Genomic DNA, 25,748 nt, shown 5'->3' on the forward strand with positions numbered 1-25,748 from the left:
GACTGCTGAACAGTCTTCTTTACCCTGCCCCTCTTTTATATCCTTATTTGATACAATAAGCATTATATGTATATTAAACTCATTTAGTCTTCAAAACAATCCTATGAAGTAAGTTATTTTATTATTCTCACTACACATATAAAGAAATAGAAGTACAGAGAGTTTAAAAAACTTGGCAACTTGACATGGTCACATAGTAAGTAGCAGAATGATAATGTAAGTCTACTCAACCACTGGAATATAAATGCCTCCAATTCCATCATATCATGTATTTGCTTCACTAGAATATAAGCTCTATGAGGGTAGGGACTCTGTCTGGTTGTCACTGTATTGTAATAGTCCCTGAACTGTAGGCATTTGGTAAATAAGTACTGAGTGAATGAATAAATGAATGTGTCTGCCTCTAGTTGTTCTTCTTCCCCTCCTAATTGGCAATAAATGACTAAGTAACTACCTTAATTGATTAATTAAATCATGACCTAAACAAGTTAGAATAAACATGCTCAGTGTGAGACCACAAAGGGTTTGCCTGTAAATAAAGTCCTTGAGATACAATTTGCTGAGTTACATCCATTTTGGATTTCAAGACATTTTTTTTATTTTCATTTTTTTCCAAGACATTTTTTTTAAAGATTTTATTTATTTTTTTGACAGAGAGAGACACAGCTAGAGAGGGAACACAAGCAGGGGGAGTGGGAGAGGGAGAAGCAGGCTTCCTGCTGAGCGGGGAGCCCGATGTGGGGCTCGATCCCAGGACCCTGGGATCATGACCTGAGCCGAAGGCAGCTGCTTAATGGACTGAGCCACCTAGGCGCCCCTCCAAGACATTTTTTAAAAATGTATTCCTGGTTCTTCATAAATGACTTGCAAATCAGCAAATTAATAATATGCTCAGAAATCTAAAGCAACAATAATTTTATAAGGTTAATTTACAAATCAGCTTATAACTACTCAAAGATAATTTGAACTCTTACAAATTACAAATACCAATTGGTTCAGGTAACTCATTAACCATTGGAAGAAGAGCAGACTGAATTTTTAGAAGGAACATGGAAAGGTAAAATTTAATTATTGCTCAGTGGGGCAATGGTTACAGCTAAGGGGTCTGTTAGAAAATGTTCTGTAACCTTGGAAACAGTTTATAAATTCTTCCTCAAATACACTAATCCATGAAATGATTTTTTTTTGAATGTTAGTTATTGTAGCTGGCTTTTGCTGGAAATTACATGATCTGTCAGTTTGAAAGCTCTCCCTGGTGCTCATTCCAGCTTCTCCAAACACTAACTCACAGAACTTCAAAACTCTTGGCATTAGAAGTGAGGAATTTCTACTCCTCAAATACCACTTTTTCTCACCACTGATTTTTCTCCACATTTATTTTAATTTTTATTTTATTTAATAAATAATTTTACCAAGTGCTTATCACTGTTTTAAGTGCTTTATAAATATTAACTCATTTGATCCTCCAAATAATCCTGTAACAAGAGGAAACTGAAACACAGAGCGTTTAAATGACTAGCCCAAGCTCTGACATTCTCAGTAACTATACCCTGTTCTCATACTTGAGGAAGAACAAAAGGCATCTGTGGAGCAAAGGATAGTGGATATTCTTGAGTGAGAAAGACACCAGGTGTTTGGGGAAAAAAAAAAAAGGCATGTGGACAACTGGAAAATAGCCTGGACCACCTCCAGAGAGCAAATATATTCTATGATCCTGGCCTTTTACATTCACAATCATTGTTTAAAGAAAGGCGATTACCTCATATGTCACTAGACTGATTTTTTTTTTTTCCTGGAGCAACCTGGCCATAGTTGGAGAGAAAGTGGAGGCAAAGATGAAAAGCATATGTGATGGGATTGGGGAAAGATGAATAAGACCTGGAAAGGGAAAAAAAGTATGTGTGCATATGTAACATTATCAGGATATCTTGTAAATAGAAAAGTTGTCAATATATAGGTGGACAGAGGTCTAAAGTGATGGGAAAACACTAAATGATTCACACATATGAGAACAGGAAGCCTTGGGTTTGTATGCATAATTTGGCAATATTTTTGCCTGGTTGCAATTGGTATTATCATTATAAAAATCAAGCTTCTCAAATAGGATTAAATCAAAGTTATATAAGTTCTTAGATATTTAAATTCACTTGGACAACAAAGATTTTTCTATGGCTACTGTACTTAAGGTGCTCTTACAGGGCTGCAGGAAGCACAAAGGTTATCAACTTAGGATGACCCTGACCCTCAAACAACCTAAATACAGCAAAAGAGGCCCTAAATTTCTAGCATGTTTTATATTTCCTAATTTTTGATTTGTTTACATCTGGGAGGCTAGCAATCAGCTAGTTAGGTTTGCTCCCCACAGAACAAATAATGAATTATGATGCCTTAGATTTCAAAGCTATCTAACAAGATGAGATGGAGACCCTAACAATTTCCCACCTGATTTTGGTAGTTTCATAGAATAAGAACTCTAACTTATAGTCAGTAAATATTAACTAGCAATGGTATATGAACAAAACTATTTAGCTCTTATTTTAAATATAACCGTCTAAGGATAAATCGACACCTTTATTATTAAAGTTTCATATTTAACCTCACCTTAGTTTTGAGAACTAATTTACTCTAACCTCTTTACTTAGGATTAGAAGTTTTTCACCATGTTCTTTGCTCTAAAATCTCTGGGCCAGGTTTTGAGTTTTAAAAGGCCCCTGAATCCATTCTTTAATGTTTTGTGGGCAAAGAGATCTTTAACTTTCTGTACGTCAGACGAAATTTCCGGTTTGGCATTCAAAGTTCCCTCTTATGAACTCCTGAATATTTGCAACTGGCAAAAAAAAAGGCAGTGTTTATAATAGACATATACTCCACCTGGTCTATGGCAAGCCCTAGAGTTCATATTTTCCTAGTCACAAAGTAATATAAAAGTCACTCTCACAAATGAAGGGAAAAAATAAATATTACACATTCATCCTGAAACAACAGCAACAACAACAACAACAAAAAAACAGAGCACCGTGAAACAGGCCTCTGTTTCCTGAAATGGGCTTGAAAGAACTGACACAATTGCCTAGCCTGTCTTCCCCCTACCTCTTCACCCAGCAACTGCCCTTACTTCCTCTTCTGAAGGAGTTGGTTAGCAGACATATGGATCAAAACTTTAGTTATCATTTTCTACCACACCTGAGTTGTAGAAAAAGGAAGTATCCCTCTCACCCCAAACGCAGCTGTGTAAACTTCTTTTCTCATGGGAGTCTTCAGGAAAACAGGAGACCGGCATGCTAGGAGAAGGTTCGGGGCTCAATGGGAGGCCGAGAACTTCACAGATTGGGATACGATTCCTACCTCCTAAATACTAGAAACCACATGACACAAACCCATATGTCAAAATCCTTTCTATATATTTTCTCTTCTTTAATTTTTCTCCTTGACTCCTTAGAGAGTGATCTTGAGTCATTCCTAAGCTCCTAGGAATAGTCCCTTAGCAACCATTTTAAATAGGATTAGATGCAACTGTTCTCTATTTAAGGGTGTTATATTACAAAAATCCCAGTATAGACAGAAACAGACTGGGGAAGGGAGTGTGGAATGTATTCTTCAAGTAATTTTAAGAAGATTATAAAATGTATAAAAAGATAAAGCAATTCCCCCCAAACAATATTCAAGTCGAAAAAAATCAGGATTTGTCAAAATATACTTGGTTGTTCACCAACCAACCTCTCCTTCCAGCCTCTCCTATGAGCATCCATGTCAATTTGTCCATCTGCCATACTGATGGGTGAGCTAAGCCTAACTATCTCCCAGGTGCTTTCTATCATAAGACCCTTCTTTACAAATATTTAGCAATATAAAATTATATTACTGATCTTTTAAATGACAAAATATTTCTCATATTTCAAATAAGTATAATAAGTCTTTTAACACAAAACATACAACATACAGTTCAGAAACTTGTGGTTGTTGTAAGGCATTAGCACGCAGATTTAATAACTGGATCAAAGTAGCTTCTGGTTAAATAAAGAAAAAGTAAGTCCGAGTCTATTTCCCTTAGAAAGTTCTAACCATATCTGATTGCAGTCAGTTGTTTTCAGAACAAAAGACAGTGTGTGAAATTCAAGAAGCTTTCACGAAGTCTATTTTTCACATTTGTTTTCACCTAGGATTTTATAATAAAGATATATGTCTTTTGTTTGCAAAATAATACTGAAACATCAAATCCTTCTTTCCCATGCCACTGGGTTCACAGAAGACAGCAAATACTCTTCTCCCTCTAAAGATCTATTTATTTTACTAATAGATTTTTCTGTTGAGCAATATGATTCAGTACCTGACACATAATACTTAATAAATATTTGTTCAATTAAATTGGATGTTTAAGCTTGTGTTCATTTCTAAGGACTAATATTTGCCAAATGTTTCATCAAGACCTCTTGAGCACCTTCTTTACCATTAAAAAGGTTCCTTGTCATTGCAACAAGTCATTATTTGGGGAAGATTATGGGACCATCTCTGGGAACAATGCTATGACATTTTAAATAAGTATGTCAGCGTATGAAAGAAGACACAGTGAGAAAAGAGTCATTAAAAATAAATATATTTATTACAATTTAGTAGAAATTATGATAAATCATAGCAAGAAAAAGGTAGAATATTTAAATTCTATTCCAATATTTTACACATCAGTGTTTTATGTTTGCTCTATTGGAGGCACAATGGGGCAAGAAATAAAGAAGCTGGAGAAGGAAGGAATGATGAGATGTGAAGAATTCATTTCAGTATCAGAGATTTTGTTTCCAAATGTTTCAATAAAACATATTTGGATGAAGCAAAAAATGTATTACCTAAAACAAAAGAAAAACTGTCCCTGCCTCTTTGAAACATTCTTACATTCCCTCCTGATAGAACTTCATAGACTATAAAAAAGGCAAGGTTGAATGCCAGTTTTTAAGCTACTTCATCTTCAGATTTTTCTATACCTAATTCCAAATTCTCCTTTGGACTCAAATGACTAGTTTCAGGATATGAACTTGAAGATTTAATAAAAAATCTGTATCCATCTATAGATTTTATAGAGAGAGAGAGCAGCAAAATTTGAGAACATAAAGCTACTCTTCTTAACCCTGGATACAAGGGTTGTGGCACCGGTAAGGAAAGAGGATTTCCTCCTTTCAGTTGGAGCCCCAGTGACAGGAGTCCACCCCATCGGTCTTACAGGATATGTGATGAGGTCAAAGTTACGAGATATAAAACATAAGAGAAACAGCAAGGCCAAATTTAGGTGGAAGCCCTGTAGAGGCCTGAGACATGTGTTCTTCGCTATATACCGACTCACCAGGGCCAGACAGTGTCTTACACTTTGCAAATATCAACAGATTTCTGACAAATAAGTACCCTTTAATCCTCTACCTTTAGATTGATGTGTATAAAGGAAGCAAAGGTTTCAACAGTTTTGTATGTTTCAAAGCTATGTTAAATAAGATCTTGTGAGAACAAGTCTAGCCTATTTCTATAGATGTAATCCATCTCAAAGAGAGAAATCTTCACCAATCGCTATTTTTATTTCCAGTGCTAAATCCATCAAGAAACAGTATGAGGAACTAGGGGATGCTGGCTATAGCTGGCTGACCACAAAAATAGTGCATTTGCATCATACAAGCATTAAAACTTACGAGAATTTAACCATATGACAGAGCGAGAAATAAGAAAATTGTTTAAATAGTGGGCAGGAATCCATTCACCATTTCCAATTCTCTTCATAAGCATTTACTATGAGTGAACATAAGAATCTTCTACGCCAGGGCAGTCCCACTTCATGTCTCTCATCCACAGAATACCTCTCCAGTTGAGTGAGACTGTGGTATTCAGTGAATTCAGTGACACACAGACACATATTTTTTTATCCAACACAGACCTGAAAACACAACTGCATAATCTGGTGCTCAACAGAGCTGCTTTATGCAACGCCAGAGGATAGAACATGATGGTTTGCTTTCAATGTGGATTCTTCCAAAGGGGTTTTCAAAAGTAAAATTTCAACAATCCTCAAATTTCACTTTACCTACCACACTGCCTATAGAACCCAAATTAGATTTGATTCCACTGTCACCTTCACCCTTGCAGAGCTTTAGTGGAAAATTCTCCCCCTGATCTCCTTTCCTTTTCCTCCAATCCGGTCTTCCTTGTGGAGCCAGGCTGACTGACAGACTCATCTCACCCTATGTAGCTGCTGGTACTCCCCAAGTTCTCCCTCGCTACTTCCTAGACAAAAGGATAGTAACAAATTATTTAATTTTTGGCTTGGGACAAACTTCGAGCTATCAGAGGGCACCTTTCACACACCTCAAAAATATCCAAATTCACTTAGAACTAACTTCTTTTGTTCTTGGTCTTTTACCTAAGGCATAGAGCATATAGGCAAAAGTACTCCAAAAAAAATGATATTGTGTGTACCATACATCATCAAAAATGTATATGAAGTATCTCTGAGAGCAATCCTGGATCACAAAGGATATGGAACCGAGCAGAGGGGATAAGTATCTTGATAAGACCAAGAAAGTGAGCAGGAAATAAGTTCAAAGTCATAAAACGTGCGTAATTCAGAGCAGCAATAACAGGCATTTAGCTGAATTTTGCCTAGATGGCCTTAATAAATGTATATCTTTCACTTCACAGCCTTAAAAAAATCTGTTAAAAAAAACCTCTGAGTGCATAAAACAATTATAAGCACTGCTAATTACAAATTACCAATACAGAATATGAGACATTGTGCCCAGTTAAAAAATTCTAACTAGTCCCAGAGTTTGGTAAGCATCATGTAGCCCAGTATGTATTCACGGACTGGACACTGCACCTATGGGCCACCAGTGACTATGCCAGACCCTGTCGTCAGCCCAGGGACCTCACAGCTAGCATACGGCCAGTCCAAAAATGCACAATATTTCACTGCATTCCAAAGCTTCCACAGTCAAACAAATACCCTGAAACCTTTGTTTTACTTTTCTCTCCATCCCTCTAAAATCATGTATTTTTAAAACATAAAATGTTTATCTCCCCTTAAGCCTTGGACTGTCAGCTTATCTGATAGTCTATCAAATGGGCAGTTCTTTTTAATTTTCTCCTGATCAAGGGAAAAGGGTGTACAGAGAAATGCCCTCTCTCTCTCTCTCTCTCTCTCTCTCTCTCTCTGATTTTCACAGCCTCCCACCATAGCCTTATTACTAAAAAGTTACTTCCCTTCTGTAAATTAACTCTCCTCGGCTCCAGTTTAGACCTCTAAGCAGAGGCTGAGACAGTCATGCTGAAATCCTCTGACCATCCAACTTACAGAAAATCATTGGTGTTTGAAAGAGATGGGTTGACTCCTCAACTGGGCTGCACTCGTCTATGAGAGGGTAGAAAGCATAACATCTACAATATGAGGAATGCCAGGAAGTACATTTCAGAGTCCAAATTGCACTTAATAAAAGGCTGAGTCTATACTAATTTTTTTCCAATTCAAACAGTATAAATTTTATTATCAGCATTACCAATAATTACAAACCACTTCTGATAAATTAAAAACTAGCTCTGACATGTACATAAAAAACAGAGCTTCCTGAAAGTTTAATAAGCTCTGCAGTAACTTACAGAATCACATAATTGTTGTTCATTTTAGTGTACCTCTGTATTTCCTGATGCAAGCCAGAGCCAAAACATTATTTTAATTAAGCTATTAATTCATTTAAATGAATGAAACATTCTTGAAAACTCAGAGACCCTAGAGGGTTAGATTAGAGAAAGTAGAATCAAGACTAGAATCCACGAACTCCTGAGCTAATGTGTGATTAAGGGGTCAGTTAGCCGTGCAAATTTCACCAACTCAGAGTCAACTCTTCATGTGTGTCAAAATGCACAGCATGAAAAGGAAGCCACTGAATTCACTCAGTAGTTGTATCTGTCACTTAATTTGAGTAAAAGATGATTTCAGAAATATTTTCAAAGAATGGTAAGTATGAAATAAACTGCCAAGACAGTAGGATCAAAGACTGACACGTGGGGAAATCGAGGAAGTTGAGATTAAATGACTTTTTAACTTTCTCACTTTACACTCTAATCATCTCTTACAGGTTTAAATACATACTCTTTGCAAAACAAACATTTTACTCATTGACTTTGGCTCTGGGTCTTAATTTTCTAAACAAAAATATATGGTGGTAGGAGAAACACTGTAAAAATGTTATTTACCAGATGAAAAGGTTCATTTAGGCTTGAACAAAACACATTGCAACTTCATGCTGAAGGGAAAATAATAGGGGGTGCTCAAACTTCAAGCCAACACAGCAGCCTCTTCCTTTCTAAATGTGCTGTTCTGCCTCATCCACAGTTTTGTTTTGTCTGCAAGTAAATTAAATACCCTATATGCAGCCTCCCGTATAGTTAGAAATGCTGATTTCACCCTGAAGGGCTGACTCTCCTACAAGGAGAGGTCACAGAGAAGAAGCAGCTCATGGAAGTAGTGCCTCGCTGCCATCCACCCAGCTCCTCTCCTCCAGAAGGTTTCCCTTCCAGCAGCCCTGAGGGGATGGCACAGTGTTGGATTTACCCAGCGGGGGAGAGGCCAAGGGCCAAACAAGAAAAATCACTCCTCCCCGGAAATGACTGGCATTATAGAGGAATGGATGCTTCATCTCCCTTCTGGGAAAATTCCCCACTGAGGCTCTCATATTTCTGTCTCCTGTAATGAGGAGGAGTAGAGAACAAAGAAGGAAAGAAAGAAGATAAAGTGCCTAAATTTCTGCCCAAATTACCCATTATTTCTTCCCAAAAACAGAAACTAAAAGCCAGAGTGCCCTCTTTGGAGGTGGAAGGGAAAGAACACCAGTCCCACTAGAACCAAGAGACAGAAGGTAAATGGAATCAGAACTGCCCACCTTTCATATCACCAAGCCCTCTTACCAACCCTGTGGTGTGAAAGATTTAGCATTGTCTGCTAGATAAAGGCAAATACATCAGCCTCTTAATTTCAAACTTGAAGGAAAAAAAAAAACTAAGAACTTATTCTCAGAATTATACTGATCCTTATAAGTCATTGCCAACTTAAGTATAAAGAAAACTCTGGAAGGAACTTTATCTCTTAGAAAATTTGCATTAAATGTTATGGAATATATATCCAAATTACTAGAATTTTGCCAAGAAAACACAGACCTTTATTATGTACACTTGCTTTTCTCATGAGTTAAAAGCAGGCATTTTTATATATATGGTGTTATGGAGCTATACAAGCTGTGAGCTAGAACTTGGTAGTGATGGCTAGATGTTTTTATTATACTATTATTTTTTAGTATTTTCATTACATCTTAATCTCAGCAAAGGTACAGAGCTTTGATGCGTATGTCCTTTTAAAACACTGGGAATTATCCCAGACAACTGGGGGACATATGATAATTTCCCAGTATTTTAAAAGGACAGAAATTTAGGCACTTTATCACCCCTAACTTTGTATGAAAATATCAGCAGTATGTCAACTACTCACCAGCATAAGTCCACACCAGCCTTACATTTAAACAATATTTTTGAAGGTTATTTTTTACATTGTATTCAGCATTTATTATGAGTATTTACTCAAGAATGCCACTGATTCAATGTGGCAATCTATTAATTTTTTAAATAAGGGCATTCCTGTACAAAAAGTTAAGTCTAACCAGTTGGAGGTATTCATTCTTTCATGCCACAAACTCAAGACAGAGTATTCTTTTCCGCTGAATACAGACCATACGAATTATGTATGTAAATCTGTATGCATTCATCTGAGATTATAAACTCAATAGGTGAGTCAAAATGCTTCCTTAGTAAAACAACAAATGTGAAGAATTAAATCTGCAGACATAATGCAATGTAAGTCTATTCGGAAGTGCTACTAAAATAAGGGATATTACCCTAGTTCGACGTTAAAAAAAAAAAAAAAGCACCCAACTTCTTCTGTGTGTTCCTAAAGCTCAGGTAACTAATCACTACAATGAATGGGAGTATTCTGGCTTTAGTACAACGTCAGAACCAAAGTACCAATTGTGATTCAAAATTCCTTTATATAGTATCAACACAGCAAGTACTGTACTTTTGAGCTGGAACAGTGCTCACATAGCATAGCTGCACCTGTCTTTATACTCAGAGATGTGAATACTGGGTGCATAGTACTATTTAAATTCGTACTCTTTAACAACTATTATTGCCAACAGTTGCTAATGCTGCCCATGTATGAAGAGATATGCCAAGTACATTATATAACCATTGTTATCTCGTTTACTCCTCCACCTATCCCTGTTTCACGGATGAGACAACTGGGGGACATATGACTTAAGATCACACAGTAACTGTTAGAGCCCTGGAATCTAATCCAGGCCTCTTTGATTCTCAAACCCAGGCACTGGTTTCTCTGCATTCCACAGTAATTACTACTAGCACCAGTGGTAAGAGAGTATATGAGAGAAATTTTTATTTACCACCTGCATTTTAGTACCTGGTAGTAATAACAAAGTTTATTTCCCAGTTTCATGGAACATTTACTACTTGTGTGGTGTAATCTTTACCTGAATCACTTTTTTTCTATTTTCTTTTATGAAAAGTAGGAATAGTTGTAATAACTGTCTTACTGACTTCATAGAGTCATAATAAGAATAAATAAGGAGTGTGCATATAAGCACTTCTTGCAATAGGGGCAAATGGTAGTTGTTGATGATGCTACTTTGTCATAAAGATAAAATACTGTACTCTTGAATTGTTGGCCAAATGGGTGTTAGAAGTAAGAAAGAAGGAAAGTCCAAACAACCAATATTTTGGACTTAAAATAACTTCAAGGAGGTTTGTGTTCTTTCTCCAAGAAAAAAACCATTCTCTATGGGAAGTATAGACACTCCCTACATAGTCAATTCCATGCCAGGAGTTTCTAGATGTCTTCAGAATATTCCCCCTTAACAATCTTACTGTCATTTCAGGCAGGGCCAAGAAACAGGGATACGGGTTCCAGATCTTATTCTGATGCTGGGAGTCACTGGAGCTATCTGGGGCACACCAGAGTATAGGCCTGAGGAGGACAGGGACTCTGCACCTACAGCCTAAATCAGGACCTGCTATATAGCAAGTGCTCAAAAGTATTGGTAAAATGGATGAATAAACCACCATAACTATAAAAGAAGGGTATTGACATAGATGAGTAGTTTTCAGATGTTTCCTTTTGCTGCAGAACTTTTTTTTTTCAGTAAGCTCCCCAAATCACAAAATATAAAACAGGTAAAGGTGGTGAGCTGGAAATGAAGCAGCAATATAGCCCACAGATGCCTAGACCCTACCAACAACAATTTTTCCTTGTCCAGTTAACATTACTCCCCAACACTTTGGGACAGCTCCACCAGACACAGTGTGGAAACCACTGATTTGGATGCTAAAGCCCTTTTTGACTCAAATTCCATGAATCTAAATATTGATTTTTATCTTCAACAGGTTAATTATTTCTACATCAAAAAAAGTAAACTAGCTCCTTATTGGAAATAAGTAGCTTAATTACTAAAACATTTACTTTTAAATTATTCTAATTTGCTCACTAAACATCCCATATGCTCTCTTACATTTCCCATCCTCTCTTGCAGTTACCTGGTCCTGGCCAATGGCCCATGAGCTGTAGTAATGCACGTTAATTCCACCTCCTCCATCCCTCTCTTCCCTGGATGTGACCACATGTTTGAGATCACTACTTCCACATGGAAGAAGGCCACCCAATCCACATGGAATTGTACAAATAAGAAATACAATTTATTATGTTAAGATGTTAAGCTCTGAAGATTTGAAAGTGGTTTATATTGATTTTTTTTAACAAAAACATATTTTAAATTTAATGGAAATATTTAGACTGAGCACTGAATAGATCTAAAATGTACTGCTCTATTTTCCTGTATAACAAGGAGTCCTCAGACTTTAGCGCCTACGAAAGGCACACACCTCAAGAGATGAGGTAAGGATTGTTTTGGGAAAAATTACCTAAATGGGAAGAGGGGATTTTCCAAAAACCATATACCGTAGTTGCCCCAAAACTTATGTCATTGAATTAAAATCCCATCACTGCATATTTCCACAATGTCTGAAGTTCCAGGTAGATTGTCTTCTTTACAAAAAATTGGTGGGAGGAAATAGAGGCAAAGTTTTCATGAAAGCATACCTTTCTAATAAATGTAGAAAAAACAGATAAATCAGTTCCCAAGTGAAGTCACTACCGTCCACAAATCTTTGTCATTGCCTCACAGGCATTTGCAAGTGTTTCATAGGTACATTTATAATTTAGAATTTGGTGATATTGTCAATCCCCCAAATAGACCTACAATCTGGACACTCCTAACAATTGATTTAAATACTCAGTTTTGTTTATAAATCTTAGGTTTATCCTCATCCTATTAATTGACTTCATATTTAACCTGTGACTTCCTTTAATTTTTAGGCTGTTAAGGAATATTTAACTTTCTCAAAATTCTTATTTTGAATTTCAGCTAAAATTATTAAGCGGATGCCTTGCCAAGCTGTTCAGATGCCCCTTTGAAGATGGGGAGACTCATTCCTCTACATGTTGGGGATGTTTTAGCTATCAACCCTCCCTTCATATCTGAAGAGAGCCACCTCTCCCAAGGCCAGGTCCCATTGCCTTGGCAGCCTGAATCCAGTGACTGGAATATTATAACCAGTTTCACAGTTCCCAAAGGGCTAACTGAAGCCTTCTCACTGCATCCCAACTTCTCCCAGCCTCTCTGCTTCCCTTCCCATACAGATGTTAATCCTGAAGGCACTCCTTAATAAACTTCTTGCACAATAATCTCCATCTCAGTGTCTGCTTCTGGGGAACTTAACCTACAAGAAATCTAAATTACTCTCCAAACACAGGGATGGGAAACAAGTCAAACTAGAGTGGTCAGGTCTTTTCCTACCACATTGTGTTTCCTAGACTGTTCCTCATGGTAAAGGATATGAAGCAAATCACGTCATTTTGTATTCTGTATCCCTAAATGCTTTCAAGTTAAAATAAACTGGGGCATCTTGGGAGAAAGGGCAGAAACATGAACTGAAAAGATGTATATGGAAAAGAGAAAGGATAATTTACCTTGATAAGTGTGCTCCTTTATGAAGATTTCATATGTGTTTTTATCTGTACACACCCATGCACACACGCATACGTATTTGTTATTGAAATGAAAAATTAAAAATTTTCTCTCTCTCTGAACATGAAAACCCAAATACAGACTTGAGAATATCTTTGTAATTTGTAGAAAAAAAAGAACAATGACAAAATCCTGATCAGGGCTCTCTTTTGGTTGGAAGAAACAGAAACCCACTCAAACTAGCTCAGATCGAGGTTACACAGCAATCAAAAAACAAACAAGCAAACAAAAACCCCAAAAACAAAAACGAAAAGCAACAAAAAAAGATTACACAGCAAAGTGTTCAGCCAGCTTCAGAGTGACTCAGTCTGGGAGGTCAGGATCAAAGATCCTTGATGCCTCATGGGCCAAAAGGCCTCTCTTACCTGCATGCCTTTGTCAATATCTCACTCTCTGCTGACCCATCTTGCACAGGGCCCAACATGGCTCCCTCTGTAGACCAGTAATCATCTGTTTTTCTGGTAAATCTACATTCCTGCTTTCCACCCCAACTATTTCAGACTTTCTTCCTCATCCTCAAATCTCCAGCTCCCATCACTCTCAGAAGATGACTCAACTCCCACTTCACAGGAAAAATAGAAACCACCAGATATTAAGTCCCTTATCTTTCTAGTTACAAACTTATACCCTTTCTCTTTTATTCAAACCATCTTGTTCACTATATTCTCTCCATCAACTGTTAAACATTCTTAAATTCATTCTATTTAAATTCCATTTAAAAGAGACCCACATTGGAGCCGCTCCCATTTCCCTCCAGGTATCCCCTCATTTCTCCCTTCCCAAATATTCCAAAAGATCTGCCTGTATTAAGTGTATGGACTGATTCACGTCTCTCTCACTCTGACCACTCCATTCTAGTTCTGGCCCTACCACTTTTTCTGAAGTCACCAGTGATCTCCTTGTTGAATCCAACAACTGAATCCAATAGTTATTTATCAGTCTTCATTGTATTTGATGTCTCAGAATTTCCTTTTTATTAATTCAGATATAATTTACATACTATGATAGGTATAGATCTTAAGTGTACAGCTTGATCAATTTCAACTAATGCATACATATGCGTAATACACATCCCTACAAAATACGGAACATTTCTATCCCTCCAGAAAATTGTTCCTTTCCCTTTCCTGTCAATCCCTCAGCCCTGCTACCATATAAAAGAACACCAATCTGATTTCTAACACCATAGATTAACTTTGCCCATTCTAGAGCTTCATGTAAATAGAATCATATAGTCTGCATGATTTGTGTCTGTTTTTTTTTATTCAGCATGATGTTCTTGAGATTTATCTTTGTTGTTCATGTATCAGCAACTTACTATTTTTTAAAATGTGGATTTAACATTTTTCTTTTCTTTTCATTTGCACAGTTATCAGGCCCCAAGAAACAAAGCATCGCGTATAGACTTTTTGTGTATATAAACACATGCATACACACATAACCTACCTGGGTCCTCAAGGATGAAATAAAAGCAAAAAGAAAGGGCATAATCCTTATTCCCAAAAGTTTAAAGGTAAGAAGAAGCAAAAAGGTCAAAGATCCACAGAAAATGCCGAAACAAACTTGGGTTTAAATTCTGGCTCTACCACCTACTCATACCTTGGCATTAGCCATGTTCTACCATCTCACTGTGCCTCAGTTTCTCACTTGAGAATGGGGACGATAATACCCACTCTGCCTGACTGGTGGGGGGACTTGGAGAAAAAGCAGATAAAACACCTAGCACAAGAAGAAGGTAGCAGGAGGGGAAGAAAGAAGGGGGGGGAATTGGAGGGGGAGACGAACCATGAAAGACTATGGATGCTGAAAAACAAACTGAGGGTTCTAGAGGGGAGGGGCGTGGGAGGATGGCTTAGCCTGATGATGGGTATTAAAGAGGGCATGTTCTTCATGGAGCACTGGGTGTTATATGCAAACAATGAATCATGGAACACTACATCAAAAACTAATGATGTAATGTATGGTGATTAACATAACAATAAAAAATTATAAAAAATACTAATGTATGGTGATTAACATAATAAAAAATAGAAAAAAAACACATCTAGCACAATGCTTAACACCCATAAATACTCAAAAACACTCTATTCAGACAGTGGGGGGAGATATTTATTATTTCAGTAACAAGGCTGGTTTTCTTGGCCCCAAAAGTCAGTCCTAACCCTTCAAGGATGTTTTAGAAACCCTAAAGTGGTATATCTAAAAGAGGAACATGAGGCAGAACCCCCTACTTTCAATGGATGTCCCTGGTCCTCCAAGGTCCTTTATGGCCTCTCTGGGCAATCAAGGTTATCATGTCGGTAATCATCTCTAATAAAGCAGATTTCAGTCAGTCTTTGTTAATGATCCCCATTTTCAGACACCCACCTAGGCAGGGGATTGCCCTTTGATGCTGGTCTCTAGGCAAAAGAGGTCTTCCTTCCTATTCTAACTACTCCATTCCAGAAGAAGAACACTATGGAACTGGTTGGCCAAATACCAGGACAATTCCTCTAATATTAGGAGCTCTCAGTCTCTATTTCCTCTGGCGCTAGTTAGGACAAAGATACAAATGTAGTGATCTGAAGGGGTACGTGCACCCCAATGTTTACAGCAGCAATGTCCACAACAGCCAAATTATGGAAAGAGCCAAAATGTCCATCAACAGATGAATGGATAAAGAAGATGTGGTGTCTATATATAATGGAATATTATGCAGCCATCAAAAGGAATGAAATCTTGCTATTTGCAATGATGTGGATAGAACTAGAGGGTATTACACTAAGCAAAATAAGTCAATCAGAGAAAGACACGTATCATATGATCTCACTGATATGAGGGATTCTTAATCTCAGGAAACAAAGTGAGGGTTGCTGGAGTGGTGGGGGGGTGGGAGGGATGGGGTGGCTGGGTGATAGACATTGGGGAGGGTATGTGCTATGGTGAGTGCTGTGAATTGTGTAAGACTGATGAATCACAGACCTGTACCTCTGAAACAAATAATACATTATATGTTAAAAAAAAAAAAAAGAAGAAGAAGAAGATAGTATGAAGAGAAAAATGAAGGGGGGGGGAATCAGAGGGGGAGACAAACCATGAGAGACTATGGACTCTGAAAAACAAACTGAGGGTGCTAGAAGGGAGGGGGTGGGGGGATGGGTTAGCCTGGTGATGGGTATTAAAGAGGGCACGTACTGAATGGAGCACTGGGTGTTATATGCAAACAATGAATCATGGAACACTACATCAAAAACTAATGATGTAATGTATGGTGATTAACATAAAATAAAATAAAAAAAAAAAACACTAATCCAAGCCTCAAAACTTACATTCCAAGAGGCTGAAAGCAATTTACTCTTGTTTATTGCTGGGCAGTATTTCACTGGATGAATATACCACAGTTCTAAAATTCATTCTTCAGCTGAAGAACATCTGAGCTATTTTCAGTTTAGGGCTATTATGAAGAAGGCTGCTATAAACATTCCCTTGTAAGAGTTTTTGTGAATACATGTTTTCACTTTTCTTCTATAAATACCTATGAGTGGAACTGCTGGGTCATAATGCAGATGCATGTTTGGTAATTTTAAAAAAATTACCAATTTTCTAAAGTGGTTGTACTATACTATGCTCCCACAGCGATGCATAAGAATTCTAGTTTCTTATTACCTTCACCAACATTTGATGTTGCAGTCTTTATTTTGGTCATCCTAGTGAGAGAGCCTTTTCCTCGTTGAAATACTCGCTTCCCTTTTATTTGCCGTATCACGAGCCTCCTGGGTTTTATCCTATCTTTCTTCATTTTAGTGTCTTTCCTAGGTCACTGACCCCTTTCAACTTTTAAAAGTGAGGTTTCCTTAAAACTCATTCTTAGGCTTTCTCCTTTTCTGAATCTAATCACTCATTCCCATCTGTAGCTTCATGGCTAGATGACTGATAAATTTATATTTCTAACCATCCTCTCTTCTGAGTTCCTGACCTATAGCCTGCAAAAGCCAAATGATCAAGACTAAACTTAGGATCTCCCTTCCATCCCTCCAGATGCTCCCAAAACCTGGTGGCACAAGTCAGAAGTCAACTCATATTCAATCCATTAAAAGAAAATAATTATGACTTTTGCTTCCCAATCTCTCTCAAATCTTAACACTTTTTCATCACCGTCAAAGTCCTTGCTTCTAACATCTCTCACCATGACTTCTGCAATAGCCTCCCAACTTGTGTATATGCACAGATGTGTCCTGGGCCTTCAACCGATCAGTTCTTGATACTGTAGCCAGAATATTTTTTAAATACTAATAGGATTGTATCATATCTCTCTTCAAAATATTTGGGTTCTTTGGATAAAGATAAAAGTACCATGATCTGGAAGACCCTAAAGTGTGAAGCTTCCACCAATCTTTCCAAGATCCTTTCAAACCACACCCCTCTTGGCTTTCTCTTGACTTTCTCCTCTTCCACGACACTGGCTTTCTTCTACTTCTTCAGGTTTACCGTCCTGCCTTCCACCTGAGACCCTCTGTTCTTCCTGCCTGCTAGGTACTTTACTCCCTCTTTGCGTAATTAACTCCCATTCAGCCTCAGATCTTAGCTCAGTCCTCACTGTCATTTCCATGGAGAGCCATTCCTGGCCAGCCTGATATTAACCAAAATTCCTAGTTTATTTTACATCATCTTATCATAATATCATATACTGTCCTGGGTTACATTTATCATAGATTTTAATTTTACATTTATTTTAAAATTTTACTTAAATAAAATGTACCTTCTCCTACAAAGGGTAGGGGATAGATAGTTCTATTAATTCTAGTACAATGCCTGGCCTATCATAATTGCTCAATCCATTTTTGTTCTAAGAAAAAAAATGAATGGGTATTATTCCTTTTCTTGACCTTCTGATTTTTTTCTTATTTTCAATTTGAAAGAGAATCTCATTAGTTCTTGGTCAGTGAATCATCTGGACTTGGATCAAGTGTCCATCTTTAGTTCAATCAGTCATGGCCAGGGTGGGATCATATTGATACAGAGCTGCTTCTTCCAAAATGCCCAAGGGGGCAAAACTTACAGAAGGGCTGTAGGTACAAAAAGTAATACGAGGCATGTCCAGATCATGCAAATTATGTAATGAGATAAAATGAACTTCTTTAAAAAGACTTTATAGAAAGAATGTTTTTCTTAAGTTTTCAAGTTTGTGGGTATGAGAGTTTATATGTACGGGTGCATGGATGAGCTGGGAGTGTTTATGGATGCATATATGAGTTGCCAATTCCTTCCTATTCCTCTAATTCTTTCTTTGTGTCACTGACCAACAGTCTAGATGAAGACAAACCTCCAAATGAGGGGGAACCAAGAAAAACTCTTTTCACAGTGAGCAAAAACCTACCGGCTTTTCTAAGTGAAAAAAAACAAAATATGATTTTAATATGTACATAATTCAAAAGCATAGTAGGAAAAGCTATTTGGACTCATAAATAAATTACTGCATATTGAAAACATTGTAACTTTCAGAGAAGTATTAAAAATTAAAAATAAAATGATCACAAGAAGTACTGATAGCTTAAATATAAGTCCAACAAATACCATAGCAAAGGAAATCTTTAAATAAAATATTTCTTGGTCCCTGGCATTGATCCACTTACTTTGAATAATACTCAATATGACAAAATTCAAAATCAACAAAGTAATTAAGAGTTCCCTTGGAGTTTTCTTTCTTTCTATTCTTCTTTCTTTTTTAAATTTTCTCTCTCTCTCCTTTTTTTAAGTTCCCTTAAAGTTTCCTATAACAACGTATACTCTTACTGAGCAAGCAAATCAAAGCAAAATTGAAAAAAAAAACAATTTTTTGGATTTGATGGTAGTTAAAATTATGTGGAGAGAGTATGACAGTAGAAAACACACTGGACCAGAAGATACAAGACCCAAAGTCTTATACCTAACTCTCTCACTAATTAATAATGAAAACCTGAAAGACTCTCTGGGCTTTAGTTTTCTCTTCTTAAAAGTGGAGTTGGAATATATCTTCCGTGGCTAAAATGTTTCATCTTGATTGCCAACTCTCATCAGTTGATGGTCTGGAGTACTCCACTCAGAAAGGTTCTGAGGCATCCAACATTTATCAGTGATGCTTTTCTAGGTTCAGGAAGTCATCTGTGCTCTGAGTATTTGCCAGCCCTGGACAGGATGGGCTCTATGCTCTCATCCATATCTCAACTTAATCCAGTTATATTATGTCAAAGACCAGTGCTTTTCTGCCCTGGGCACACAGACTGAGCAATTCAGTTCAACAAGCACTTACTGAGGTCCCACCATGTATCAGCCACAGTGTTAAGCAATGGAAATGCCAATATGATTAGAAGAAGATACCTGAGTTCAAGGAGTTTAAGTCTAGAAGATGACTTAAACAAGGGGCATTTTTTAATTAAAAAGATAATCCAGTACAACACTTGGCTTATGATCTCATTCTAAATACCAAATCAGAGAACATATATTATGGTTTAAACTGTTACTGAAGTTAGTGATGTTTTAAATCAAAGGAAATGTTTCCATTAAGCATGTCTGTCTAGAGAATTACTTTTTAAAATGTATTATTTACATCCTCCCACACTGACATTCAAACACTTTAAAAATGCTGTCCTTCAAAAAGCCATTAATGATAAATTAAGAGTACAACAGATCATCTGAAAACTATACTTCAATTTCACCCTGTAATATCCAAATTCCAGTATATTCTTCTTATAAGTTCTGGCCAACTGTGGTTCTCTCAATAGCCAAAAACACTCAGCTCATTTTTGCTTTCAGAATTTGCTGATAGAATTCCCATGGTTAGCAAAACCTTCCCACTCCATCCACCTACTCATACCCTATTAATCCGTCCAGCAGCCTTAGGTGACTCTTCCACTCCACGTCCTCTAGATTTATTCATTCATTCATACACACAGTTTAAAAAATTCAGGCACCTAGTACATGCCAGGCACTGGCAAATAAGAATGATCCTGCTCTTGGGAACATATGCTGTACTGAGCTGGGACTGTAGAGTGAAAAAAGTTATAAAAAAGATGGGCACAGAGAAAAAATACAAAAATTAATCTGGTAAGTCTGGGAAGATGTACCAGATGAGATGTCACTTGAACTCATTTGAAAGGCTGTGTAAAAATTAGGTAGATTGAGAAGGAAATTCCTAACAGAAAAACACAAGTGGAGTCATCAAGTTGTGAAGCAGTAGTGATACTCTGAGATCCTGTTCAGTAAGGCTATGGCAGGAAGGTGTGCCTGGACCAGTGAAAGGAGACAGTAGGCACAGTACAGATTATGAAATTTAATCTCTACACTGAAAGCACAGGGGTTTTATCGAAGGGACATGATTAAATGAATGTTAAAACGATTCCTCTGACAACAGTGTGAAGATGAGATTGGGGGGGGTGGGGTCTGATCAGTGGCAGGGAAATGAATTAAGAGGTTATTGCAGGCAACCCAGCGAGTAGTGATGACAGTCTACATTAAAGTAACAGCAATGCCATTGAAAAATAAAGGAGAAATTCAAAGGACTCTAAGAAGATTGAATTGGAAAGATTTGACAATGGATTGAATAAAGAGTTGCCCTGGAGATGCCATCCAGAAAGACAGGGATTATAAGAAAAGCACTGTGTTTAGGCAGAAGGTCAAGACATTATGCTGGATCACAATTGGTTTGAAGTTCCCAAGGACATTCAGGTAGAGATATTTAACAGATGGTTAGGTACACGGATCCAGAATTTGGCAGAAAATTCTAAGGTAGTAAGATATATTTGCAAATCATTAAAATATAAGTATGATCGAAGCCATGAGTGTATTTGAGACTGACCAGAAACTGCATATAAAATGGGAGTAGAAGGTTGGGAGTAGGACCCATGGGAAGGGAAAATTGTATTATTAATAAGAGATTGATTAGGGACACATAGGAAAGGAGAAGACAAATCAGAAGGAAATGGAGTTACAGAATGAAGGGCAAGAGAGAGCTTCAAAAAGTCCTCCAGCTTTTATTATAACCATCACTCATTTTGAACTATTTTGTATGGCTTATTTAGCATTTTTCCAAAGTACACATTGTATTTTTTAAAATTTGTACTACCTCACCAGGTAAATTATCTGCTGCTTGGCCTGGGATTATAATTGTTTGTTTTTTTTCTTTTTCTGCATGTAGACCTCCAAGAACCTTAAACTATGCTGCCTTTATGGAAGACCAGGACTAGATAGAGAGCCACCTGACAGATTATCAATCAGTTTTACTCAGTAGTAACTATTACAGCTTAGGCCTTTGGAGCTCCAAATACCATGCAATCCCTTTCAATGCCTGTCTGGAACAAAACTCAGACAATAGTATCCTTTCAAACCAGCATTAAGTTTTTACTCCAGGTTGCTATAGATTAGGTGGTTAGATTTGTCTAGGGCATGTAGACATCTTTACATTGAAATAGCCAGCCTAATTCATAAGAAGACTTTACTATATTTTATTTTTTCCAAATTGCGTTTTTATGACAATTGTCATGATGGTCATGAAGAATATCAAAGTAGAATCTCTTTACAATTTTTACTCTTAACAAAATTTTAATATCCCAAATAAATAAGCCAGCTCATTTCAATTTCCCTTTATTTCAGATACCAAGACATAAAATACATCAAGTTTTTCTCCCGAAAAAAAGGGTTAGGAAAGAAGACTTAAGCTCCAATATATTAGAAGACAGGATAGCTAAGAAAGATAAATCTACTAAGCTGTATGAAATATAAAAGGTAAAGCTATTTGGTTACTTTTGTTTTCATCTCTTTCTACTAATACACTATGTAATCTTTCTGACCTGGATAGAACTTCTAAATGCGGATATATATATATATATATCACACAAAAAAGACTAAATACTATGTAAATCACTAGCAAGGTATTACCTGTTATATATACATATATATATGTATATATATATATATATTACCCTGTATTTAAAGAAAACTGATAAATTTATTTAAACATTCCCTAGATATTTCATATACCATCTGCCCAATTTTTCTAAAATGTAAAACCCCATAAATTGAAAACAAAGCAGCTAGCCACTCAAAGAGCTTCTCATGGCATTTGTTAAGAGTTACGTTTAAACATCAAGAACGATAATGTGGCACATGATGCTTGTGCGCTGATTACTTACAACTTTAATGTAACCTGATATTCTTGAGAATATCAATAATCTCTTTGAATACTGCTCAAATATTGATCATATTCCAGCACAGGGATGTAAGTGGGTAGCTAATCAAATAGACTACACAAAGTGTAGGAAATACAGCCAGAAAGCCCCATCAATAACTTCTACTATCCTACCTTCCATTTGTGAACATGCATATGTTCATTAAAAGAAGGTAAACTGCTCAAGATAAATTCATATGACAGTGCAGATACTTTCATTGGTTTTCAATTCATTTATCTTCTCTATGTAAATATAATGGCATCTTCCAAATAATAATTACCTGTATAATGATAGGGAACACACACAAAAAAGACTAAATACTATGTAAATCACTAGCAAGGTATTACCTGTTATATTACATAAAGATAACTGTTTGGTTCATTATAATTCTTTAAAATAGCTAATACCTAATTAAGCACTTTAATTACTTTCAATTTGTATGAAATTACTTTCTATAACATTACCTTATTTTACTATCTAAACTTGAGAAGAATTATTAAAATGTTGCATTCTAAAATCTATTTAAATGTCTTCTCTAAACTGCAGGCTGCTCCTTTGCAAGGCCCAAAGGAGAACATTCATAAAGAGAGTCCTGCATACAGTTGCAATTCATAGTCACTGTTATTTGAAAAATGTTCTGAAATTTTAATTCTATTTTGCCATAAAAGGTAGCATTCCACTGAGACTCCATAAAAGATAACACCTCCTTCTCAGCGAAAATTCTTCCATTTACCAATGATTTTCAAAATAATATGTCTGTAACTTGCTTGTATTATTTATTGGTAAGATATATTTTATGACTGTTAATTGCTTGACTTTCTTAAATTTTAAATGAATAATGGGTCAGGGAAGCAAAACTTACAAAGAAGAAGACATTATAATTTATTGTCCATATTGAAACACAAAATTTAGAAAAAGAGGTACTTTCTGTAATCATAGAGGAGACAGGCATAAATAGATACTGTCCTGGGCAAACCAACATATATAGTCACCTTCCTTTTAAACAACTCTATTTTTCTCTTTAAATAAACATTCACATATACAGGAAGTTTTCACAAGGTAGCAACAGAGGTAGAAAATCTAAAGTCAATACAGTATATTCCCCTCTTGTCATTCACAGAAAACTGACCTAGATCCAAGTAAGTGGATACAAACTTGATGAAAGAGTGTGAGAATATGCATACAGAAAACCCAAAGCATCCAGTGGAGAATCTTAAAAAAAATCTGAAACACGTATAATCTATTACATTACCCAACAATAAACTGACATGATAGAGAGACTTGACAAGTATACGGCCCCTTATTCAGCCAACTCTGAAAATGAATAATTTATAAAATCCAGTGGCACTAAAATCATAGGTCTTTTTCTAGTAAAAGATGAGGAAATTACCCTAAACTAATTTCTCTTCACATTTTTGAATTAGGGTTGCCTTTTAGCTATTTCAGACATTATCATTTTGCCCACATTGCTTTTTGTCCTAAAGACATTTATGAGATATTTAATAAGAAAGAAAGAAGAATGTAAAGAAGGTAAATAGCCCCTCAGACCAAGCCCTGGGCTCATTTTACCTTGTGCCTCCTTTACCAAATTCTCCAACTGGTAGCTGCAGCCCTCACCACACTGTACTGTTAACATGATACGATGAATGGATTGTTCTCTACGAACTCATCTCCATGGGACCCCTAGTAGCTGCAGTAACCATAGGAAAAGATAATCTTGAGATTCTTCTACAGTTCTCCAGAGTAAAGATAATAATGGCACCTTTCCTTGGTACAGCAATTTCAAGTTTAAAGGTGCTTCCATTCTCCACTTCCTCCTAAGTTAGCAGGGCAGGCATTATCAATTCCATTTGACACATAAAGAAACTGCGACTTGGATGGGTTTACACCTATAGAAAGTGGTAGTGTTAAGACCAGCATTTAGTCCACTGCTCCATCCAGCTATTTGATGCTCACCTCCTCTTCTGACCATGGTAGTTTTAAAATGGTAGTAACTACACCAACATCAGGCTCTCAGCAAAGGACTCTCTATTCTATCCCAATAGCCCAATGCCTGACCCCATTCCAATGCCTGAAAAAATGATCTTACTGTTGAATTGACTATTGTATGACACTTTGTTCAAAATAGCCTACGCAACAAATAAAATTGAGAATAATGGGGAGAAGAGGTAACCTCACAGTGGAGGAGAATGGTGGGAAAATGCTAAGGTATTAACACCATGAGCAAAAGACCCAACAGATCAGAAAAGCCCCACAGCATAAACGAGGAAGTTGTGGCCAGATCTAGAGACTGAAGAGAGGTGGACTTGGAAAAGGGTCGAAAAGACCATTAGCCATAAGAAATTCTTCTCTTCCCCCTTTTAGGTTAATTCTCTGGATGCCAGAATCAAATGTCGTAAGCAAAGGGTCAGGAAGGTATCTAGCTAGTGCTGGGAATTTCACTAATACTAGAAAACAAATAGAATACTGACAGGATGAACTTCTTATTAAGATGTGAGCTCAGGGCAGAGTGAAATATGTAAAGTATCCAGCCACATGCCTGACACATGGAAAGCACACAATAAATTTTAGCCACCCCCCCACCAAAGAGAACAGAGAAACAGACCATAATACCACAGCTTCACATACTTTTATTATCATCATTATTATTTTTTTTTGCTTGATGTACTTTTAAAAAGATTTACAAGAGGACTAGCAACTTGGGAGTCAAGGTACATAAGTTCTGGGTTCTATAACTCTAGTTGCCGTGTGCTCTAGGAAATTTACTTCAACTAGCAGGACCAGCTCTGAAATATCCATCTCATTATCACAGAATAAAATGTAAAAATTGTTTAAAAACATAAAATTGTCCATAAAGATATATGAAATGCAATACAATGGACTTTATAATCCATGATACATTAGCCCCACCCATCTGTATGTTCCAGGTGTGGGAGAATAATATTTCAGGAATTCCAATTTGGTATCTTTCCAGGAAGCTTACTGAACAGGTTTAAGATAAATCATTCTCCTCATTTAACAATTTGAGCAAATAACACTCCCAAGATGTTGTGTTTCTATTCAAGTCAGCAGTAGCACATATAGCCCACACTGGTTTCCATATTCTATTTCAAATTTGGTAATCTCCTTATTTAAATGGTGGTGCCCCCTCACTTCTGGTTAAGAAAGAATACATACAAGTTAAAAGAAAGTCAAGACATGTTAGCAAAAATGTGAACTAATAATTATGTCTCTTTCCCTCCATTCTCTTTGATAGCTTCTCATGTCTTTCATTTTTTAAGGCTTCCCTATTCTATATTTCCTCTGGAACATTTGGGAATTAGTCCTGGGCACATGCATTTACTAAGATAAGTTTTTGTTGAAAGAAGAAAACTTCAATAGAGCTCAGGAT

General features: G+C 36.7%; 1 protein-coding gene across 3 annotated transcripts in view; it reads right to left on the reverse strand.

Annotated features, from left to right (window-relative positions):
• Positions 1–25,748, reverse strand: part of RIMS1 (regulating synaptic membrane exocytosis 1) — a 486,979-nt gene that overhangs the window by 456,277 nt on the left and 4,954 nt on the right. The window lies entirely within an intron of this gene.

The sequence above is a fragment of the Eumetopias jubatus genome, unplaced genomic scaffold, assembly GCF_037043125.1.
Source record: "Eumetopias jubatus isolate StellerSeaLion01/CBP00866 unplaced genomic scaffold, mEumJub1_p1.0 scaffold_6, whole genome shotgun sequence".
In the NCBI taxonomy this organism is placed as follows: Eukaryota; Metazoa; Chordata; class Mammalia; order Carnivora; family Otariidae; genus Eumetopias; species Eumetopias jubatus.